We start from the raw sequence: 9411 nt of genomic DNA, 5'->3' as shown, positions 1-9411 counted from the left end.
CGAGGGCAGAGGGAAGGGAACATCCTCTTGAAGTGAAACGCTGCCAGGGTGTTATCAGGGCATATGGAGGTTGTTCCAATTTATATCCAGAATCCAGTGTATCTGAGAAACGCAGAAATACACATATATTGGTGAAAGGTGGGTGGAAAGTAAAGTGAAGGCCATATGAATTGTTCCAGGAAACACACCTGTTGCGGCGGTCTGCCTGGCGATTAGGCTTCAGATATTGACTGGCAGTTTTTAATGTATTCTCCTTCATCCACAGAGGTAATGAGGCATCCCTGAGGACTAGGGTTTAAAGTTGAATGTGTCACACTGTTTCCCAGCATGCAACCTATTAATCAACATGATCCCCATTGTTCTGGCCTCAGTGATCATGGCTAGCGCTAGGGGTCAGCCTCTATGTGTGTGGATGTTAGACAGAGACTCCAACTGCAATCCTGGAGAGCTGAAGGGTGTGCAGGTTTTTGTTCTAGCCCAACACTGACACGCCTAATTCAACCTGATTCGCCCAGACTGGCAACTATGATTAGTTAATTAGTTGAATAAGGTATGTTTGTTCTGGGCTTTAACAAGAACCTACACTGTAGCACTCTTTGACCGGAGTTGGAGACTCCTGTGTTAGAGAGAAAGACCTGACACTGAACTGTCTATCTGTCTACCCCCCTAGCCCTCGCGTGAGGCACCCATCCCATTGAGCTGCTGACCACCCGTGTGGTCAACAGAGTGGACGCCAAGCCCCACAGCTGGCCCTGGCAGGTACACTGACACCCCTATCTCCCTCTCTCTATAATCAATTACTATAATACTGGGTTACATTTACTGTATATAGAGCACTTTTCACCATAGGTCGTACTTCACACATCTTGTGAATTTGTATGGAGTAGCTCGCTCTATCCACCCTCAGTCTTTCTCATAATCACTTTCTTTTTGTCAAATGTCACCAATTCACATTTATTCTTTCTTTCTTTCTCTTTTTTTTATTTATTTCTGACCATTTTACCTTCTCCAACCCTCCTACAGAGTGTTTGTTGGAATGCACAACTTGGTTGAGACTGAGGAAGGCTCCTAGGCCATCATCCCTAAAAAGCTTGTTGTCCATACGAAGTGGAGCCCCATCTTTGTGGCCTTAGGGTTGAAGTATGGCCCAAATTAGACAGGCTAGCACAACAAACCCTAAATGGTACACTAAGAAAACAGGTATTGACAATATAGGTCTGATGTGTTTATGAGTAGCCATATGTGCTTGCAGTACATCATAATATAATTGGTCTGACTATCCTTTCCTTCCACCTCTCTCTCTCTCTCTCTCTCTCTCTCTCTCTCTCTCTCTCTCTCTCTCTCTCTCTCTCCCTCTCTCTCCCTCCCTCCTCTGTTACATCACCGTCTGGGGCAGGCTCACCAGTAAGCCACTCTGTGTGTGCTCGTGCGTGTGTGTGTGTGTAGGGTAACTAACTGCAGTGTGACATCGGTGTGTGTTTTAACCTGCATCAGAGTCTGATGCCCAGGATGGACCACGGCACCTGCTCCAAGTCCGACTGGTGGGGCCTCGCTCTCAGGGCCACCATGGTGTTTGACGGAGGAGATGGCATTGTTGCTGGCTGGAACGTGAGTATCCATTGTGGATGCAAGAGAGAGAGAGAGACAGGGCAAGAGAGACAGGGCAAGAGAGACAGGGAGAGGAGACAGGGAGAGGAGACAGGGAGAGGAGACAGGGAGAAAGACAGGGAGAGAGACAGGGAGAGAGAGACAGGGAGAGAGACGGGGAGAGGGAGACATGGAGAGAGAGACAGGGAGAGAGAGATAGGGAGAGAGAGACTGAGAGAGAGAGACTGAGAGAGAGACAGGGAGCGAGAGACAGGGAGAGAGACAGGGAGAGGGAGACAGGGAGAGAGAGACAGGGAGAGAGACAGGGAGAGAGAGACAGGGAGAGAGAGAGTATGTAGTGTGTATGTGAACTGTGTTTGTGCGTGACCGTACGTGTTGTTGTTTTTTGTTTGTGTTTGTGTGTGTGTGCATGTGAGTGTTTATGTGTGTGTCTGTGCGTGCATGTGTGTGTTTGTGTGTGTGTGTTTGTGTTGTGTACGTCTGACAGACAGCAAATTTTGTGTTAGGGCTAGGGTCCTTTTTCAGAATTTCCTCCTGATTGACGTGCCCAAAGTAGACTGCCTGTTACTCAGGCCCAGAAGCCAGGATATGCATATAATTGGTACCATTGGATAGAAAACTCTTTGAAGTTTGAGTTTTGGTACAAAGAGTCACAGTTGGAAATCAGTCTGTGGGCGCGCGACGAAGAAGACGCACACTTGCCAATTTTACTTTTCTATTGAACATACTTCTTTCCGTATGAAATATTATAGTTTAATTACATTTTAGGGTACCTGAGGATTGTATAGAAACGTAGTTTAACTTATTTTAACAAAGTTAAGTGGTAGCTTTTTGGATTCCTTTGTCTGCATGTTGAACGAGTTGATTACTGAAATTGATGGCGCCAACTTAACTGACTTTTTGGGATGTAAAGAAGGATTTTATCTAACACAACGACCATGCATGTTGTAGCTGGGACCCTTGGGATTGCAAACAGACGAAGATTTTCAAAAAGTAAGTGATTATTTAATTGCAATTTGTGATTTTATGAAGCCTGTGCTGGTTGAAAAATATGTTGATGTGGGGCGCCATCCTCAAACAATCGCATAGCATGCTTCGCTGTAAAGCCTATTGTAAATTGGACAATGCAGTTAGATTAACAATAATTTAAGCTTTTAACTGACATAAGATACTTGTATGTTCATAAATGTTTAATATTACGATTATTTATTGGAATTGCGCGCCCTCCAATTTCACCGGATGTTGTCGACAGGTGTTACTGACAGGACGCCTAGCCCTTAATTATTAAAGCCCTTCTCTCCACTGGTCCTATATGGGGACTCTGGTGGCCTTCTGAACCGCAAGAACCCAGAGGGACTATGGGAGGTCCACGATACTGCCAGTTTGTGTCTGGTCTGCAACTACGAGAATAAGCCTACCGTATTCACTTGCATCTCCAACTTCAATGACTGGATCGACCAGGTAAAAGAGAGATAAGCCATGTTCTCACACACAGGTCATTACAGTCTTAATGAACCCCTAGTCTCTAGGTGTAGAGTCTAAGCCTCTAGGGGGTGATATCTACTAAATAACATAAGGAATTGTTTTAAGATAGAATTAGGCCTTACTGATCAGCATGACGTTGGCGTCCTGGAAAATAAAAGGTTTCTTTTCAGATGGAGGTATTAATGGAAATGCATAAGGTGTTTGAATGACTTTTATTAGTTATTCTATAGTCATGAAACTTTCACAGAACTTGGAGGGGAAGGACTCCTTTCAAGTTTCTTTTTATGAAATCACCAAAGTGAGATACATGGTTTTGCTTGATGGAGGGAAAATATTTGCTGGAAATTTCTCCAAGGACTTGTCCTGTTCTATCTGTCTATTTTTTTCAGGCTATGATCAGCAACTAAAATGGAACAGAATGGTGAATTGACTACAATAAAAAAGGATTTAGAAAAATGGCTCTGTGATGTCTTTGTGCTTATTCTGTTATTTCAGGAATCATTTAATCTACTCCAGTTCACAAAACGTTCTAACAGTCACCACAAGATGTCCTCAGTCACTCATGATAAAAATAAAGGATTTCTATAAGATGTTTGCTTTGTGGGAGATATATATTCCTATACATTTATCTTCATACACACTTAAAAGCCCAGTGCAGTTAAAAATGTGATTTTCCTGTGTTTTAAATATATTTCCACACAATAAGGTTGGAATAATACTGTGAAATGGTGAAAATGATGATAATGCCCTTTTAGTGTAAGCTGTTTGAAAAGACCACCTCAAATTCCAGCCTGTTTTGGTGGCATGGAGTATTGGCCTGCCTGGTGACATCACCAGGAGATCATTTAGTCAATAGACCATTAAGAAAGAGAGTTCCACACCTCTCTGCCAATAACAGCTAGTTTTCAGTTTTCCACCCCCCACTCAGACCACTCCCAGACAGTCCTAGCAAAATAATTTTTAGAAAAATTACTCTTTGCTAAGAAGCAATTTTTTTCTTTTAAGTTACAATTTTAATTGAAAACAATCACACTAAGGTACTTAATTGTTACCCAGAAATGATTTGATATCGAAATAAAAATGGCTTTGTGGAACTTTAATAATTTCACAATTCAAAATAAGTTGTTTTGTTCAGGCTGTTTACTTAATATTTGCTAATAGGAAAGTTTTGAGACATTCCTCTGGACAATTTGTGAAGATTATATTCTTCTCGCGCAATTTGGGCCTGTTTTAAGAACAGTCAAATGGAACCCTGTATGTTCACCCCACTACAGATAGACATCTAGTTCTATACTTTATTCTGTCAGGCATATTCTGGGAATAAAGAGGTTTCATTAAAACCCTAATATGTGTCTGGGTGAGCCAGGCTGAGGTATGCTCTCCTAACAGTCGTCTTTCATCTTCAGCTTTTGATGTGATTACACTACACAGAGTTGGCAGACAGGCTGTGGATGAGAAAGCCACAGAACAAAGGCAAGGGGAAATTAAGTTTAAATTTGAATTTAGACTCTCTCTCTCTATCTCTCTTACTCACATACTGTATACACTCGCTTGCTCGTACACACACACACACACACACACACCGACTTGCTGTGTTTTGACAGGGAAATTCGTATTTGAGGGAAGACTTATTGATAGGTAGACAATATGTCATGTCCGATTAGAGCAGGTCACTGTCACACCGACTGTGTTTGTGTGTGTATGTGTGTGCATGTGCGTGTGTGCATGTGCGTGCATATGATGTGTGTGTGTGAGTGCATACATGGAATTTATCAGTGTCTTAGTGTATGTTTCCTGTGTCTATGAGTGCACATAATAGTTGTAAACATATTTTGAAGCTACACATCAAGGGGTCAATTAAAGTCATTCAATACAAGAAGTATTACTTGCTGTTTGGTGTTTTCAATAAACAATAGCCTAAGCTAAACTGTTTGTGTGTAAACAAACCTATTTTGTGCTAAGCCCAAGCGGAATTTTAACTTTCTATTCTTCAAGAATATATAGGCCTAGACTACATAAACAATTCTACACACTGGTTGAATCAACATTGTTTCCACGTCACCAAGGTGGAATGGATGTTGAATTGACCTCTGTGCCCAGTGTGTTATGACCAATGGACAGATCCCAGATCACACCTTTAAAATAGTTGATTGAATCTGTTGTTGGGTTTATCCTTCTTTTCCGGGGGAGATTTTGTCTGACGCGGGGTCTGGTCTGAAAAGAGCTTTGTCTTCAACCCCCCCACCCACCCCACGCTCTGAAAGGAGCACGGGGGGACAGCTTGCCGCCTTGCATACTAAATGTGCAATGCCCGCCTTACCAATTCGTGCAATGACATGGCTGTTTTCATTTCAGGTGGCAGCATTTTAATGTCAGGAAGTTCACTATGATGATTTTCCAGGGCGTTATATATAACGGGACAGTGTATATTACAGTAGCCTATACACCACAGTGTGTGAGAGAGAAAGCCGTTGATGGGATGTTCTTGGAGTTAGCCTATAGGCTACTTAAAATAGATGAATCTCCTCTGTGCCTGAGCAGCGAAAGGGAGGGGAGGGAGAGAGGGAGTGTGCGACATCACAGTGATCCACATTGACAGTGACGTCACTACTCAACTAACGGGTGGGACTTCGCAGGCTTTCTCATTCCAGCAGTGTGCTGTGGATATTGAATCACTACCTAACTGTCAGGAAAATGTGCCTGGTACTTGGTGGCAACTGCCTTGTCAAACAATAATAATGCACTTTTGTGCCTTAACTTTTTTCCTGAGAAAAGAGAGTCTGCTCGACGTTGGATCTGTGCATATGTTGATTCCGGATGGTGCGATCTGCTGAATGAAGCGGGAACGGGTGAGTGAGTGAGCGAGGGTTTGTGGGGTCATTTTTTAAGTGCCTATTGGTCTAAGTTATTGATGATGACTATCATTAGAATAGAACAAGTTGAACAACAGAAGCACAAAATGTTTTTCTCCGATTTTCCCACACTATGACGGAAACTGTAATTTATAGAGTGGTTTTAGGTATTATCAACAGTAAAATACTCTGAAATGTTTTACTGCAGCATACTGTAAATGATGGTACATTGTGGGAAATTTGCTGTATTTACAATGGTGCTGTAATTCCACCCCACAGAATACAGTACCATACCAAATCTATGGATTGCTAAAAATCTTTAGACCACTAGTGGTTGCATGGTATTGTTGTTTCTGGCTCATTAACCCTTTACACTCGTGGGAATTGGCCTACATGGATACATTGAATTAATATGATTTTATTAGGATCCCCATTAGCCGAAGCCAATGGTGACAGCTAGTCTTCCTGGGGTCCGACACATAACCAAAAAGACATTACTGACTAAATACTTTACAAATTACATACATTTAAAAACATGAACATGTAGTGTGCATGTGTGTGTATCTATCAGTTACACATACATGTCAATACATACACACATAAAGTAGGTCACATGGGGGAGAGGAGTTGTGCCGTGAGGTATTGCTGTATTTGTTTTAAAAAAACGGATTTGCTGACCACTTGCACTATATGAGATGGAAGGGCGTTCCATGCACTCATGACTCTGTATAATACTGTACGATTCCTTGAATTTGTTCTGGACCTGGGGACTGTGAAAAGACCCCTGGTGGCATGTCTGCTGGGGTAAGTGTGGGTGTCAGTGCTGTGTGTAAGTTGACTATGCAAGCAAATTGGAATTTCCAACACATTGTTTCTTATAAAAACAAGAAGTCTATCCACAAATCTTAGCCAAGAGAGACTGGCATGCATAGTATTGATATTAGCCCTCTGACTATAATGAAGAGCAAAACATGCCGGTCTGTTCTGGGCCAGCTGCAGCTTAACTAGGTCCTTCTTTGCAGGACTTGACCATATGAATGGATAATAATCCAGATAAAACTTAACCCTGCAGGACTTGCTTTGTGGAGTGTGGTGTCAAAAAGCCAGAGCATCTCTTTATCACAGACAGACTTCTCCCCATCTTTACAACCATTGAATCTATATGTTTTGACCATGACAGTTTACAATCTAAGGTAACAACAATAAATGTAGTCTCCTCAACTTGTTCAACAGCCACACCATTCATTACCAGATTCAGCTGAGGTCTAGAACTAAAGGAATGATTTGTACCAAATACAATGCTCTTAGTTTTAGAGGTGTTCAGGACCAGTTTATTATTGGACATTAATTCTAAAACTGACTGCAACTCTTTGTTTAGGGTTGTAGTGATTTCACTAGCTGTGGTTGCTGATGCAGATAAGGACGAATCATCAGAATACATAGACACACAAGCTTTGTTTAATGCCAGTGGCAGGTCATTGGTAAAAATAGAGTAGAGGGCCAAAAGAGCTGCCCTACAATACATCACATTTTACATGTTTAACTTGAAAGAAGCTTCCATTAAAGAAAACCCTATGTGTTCTATCAGAAAGATACAGTGCCTTCATAAAGTATTCATACCCCTTGACTTCTTCCACATTTTGTCATGTTACAGTCTGAATTCAAAATGTCTACACACAATATCCCATAATGACGAAGTGAAAACATGTTTTTTGATTATTTTTGCACATTTCTTGAAAATGAAATAGAATAATATCTCATTTACATAAGTATTCACACCCCTGATTCAATACTTTGTAGAAGCACCTTTGGCAATGATACCCAGCTGTGAGTCTTTCTGGGTAAGTCTCTAAGAGCTTTCCACACCTGGATTGTGCAATATTTGCCCATTATTCAAATCGGTGGTTGATCATTGCTAGACAATCATTTTCAGGTCTTGCCATAGATTCAAGTAGATTTAAGTCAAAACTGTAACCCGGCCACTCAGGAACATTCACTCTTTCTTAGTAAGCAACTCCACTGTAGATTAGACTTGTGTTTTAAGTTAATGTCTTGTTGAAAAGTGAATTCATCTCGCAGTGTCTACAGTCTCTGGTGGAAAGCAGACTGAGACAGGTTTTCCTTTAGAATTTTGCCTGTGATTAGTTCCATTCCGTTTCTTTTTTATCCTGAAAAATTCCCCAGTCCTTAACGATTACAAGCATACCCATAACATGATGCCGACACCACTATGCTTGAAAATATAGAGAGTGGTACTCAGTCATGTGTTGTATTGGATTTGCCCCAAACATAACACTTTGTTTTCAGGACAAAAAGTGAATTGCTTTGCCACATTTGCAGTATTTATTTAGTGCCTTGTTGCAAACAGGATGCATGTTTTGGAATATTCTTCTTTTCACTCTGTCGATAAGGTTAGTATTGTGGAGTAACTACAATGTTGTTGAACCATCTTCAGTTTTCTCCTATTCTGTGTGTGTGTGTGTGTGTGTGTGTGTGTGTGTGTGTGTGTGTGTGTGTGTGTGTGTGTGTGTGTGTGTGTGTGTGTGTGTGTGTGAGAGAGAGAGAGAGAGAGAGTTGCATGATACATGCATGCTCACAACCATGCACGCACAGATGTGTTTGATGCCATTCCATTCGCGCCGTTCCAGCCATTATTATGAGCTGTCCTCCCCTCAGCAGCCTCCACTGACACACACACACACACACACACACACACACACACACACACACACACACACACACACACACACACACACACACACACACACACACACACACACACACACACACACACACACACACACACACAGAGATAGACTCTTATTGTTTGGTTGTGTCCAGAGAACACAATCTAATCCCCTCATCCACATCCAGCCCCACCCCATTCTAACAAACTCTTGTTGTCCATAGCCATTGCATAACAGTCAGCAGTGGGTTTCTCACTGTATTGACCCTATGGTATTGACCATGTCTGGGGGTGAGGGGACCGGCCTATATCCTGCACTTTGGACTCACTCGTGACTGTAATCAAATTGACATTCCCTCAGTCAGTCTGTCTGTCCCTAGTTACACCTGAGGCCTATTCAGGATGGTAGCAAATAGATAGAAAAGCTTTATGTAGAACAGATATGAATGCCTGTCATGTAGAATAGGGAATCATGTTAGCTCTATTCATTGCATTTCTATCTGCAACATTTTGAAAATGTTACCTCACTGAATATACACCTGGTCTTTCAACCAGCATGCAATTCCTCCACATCAACACCAGTGGCACCACTGACAGTCTTACAGGGGTGGGCAACTCCAGTCCTCGAGGGCCTGAGTGGTGTTACACTTTTTCTCCATCCCTAGCAAACACAGCTGATTAAACTAATGTCATTCTAAACTGAAGATCACGATTAGATGATTATTGGAGTCAGGTGTGTTATCTGGAGCTGGGGCAAAACTGTGGCACCAATCAGGCCCT

The sequence above is a fragment of the Salvelinus namaycush genome, chromosome 1, assembly GCF_016432855.1.
Source record: "Salvelinus namaycush isolate Seneca chromosome 1, SaNama_1.0, whole genome shotgun sequence".
Taxonomy (NCBI): domain Eukaryota; kingdom Metazoa; phylum Chordata; class Actinopteri; order Salmoniformes; family Salmonidae; genus Salvelinus; species Salvelinus namaycush.
The sequence above is the reverse complement of the archived record's forward strand: the minus strand, read 5'-3'. Positions refer to the sequence as shown.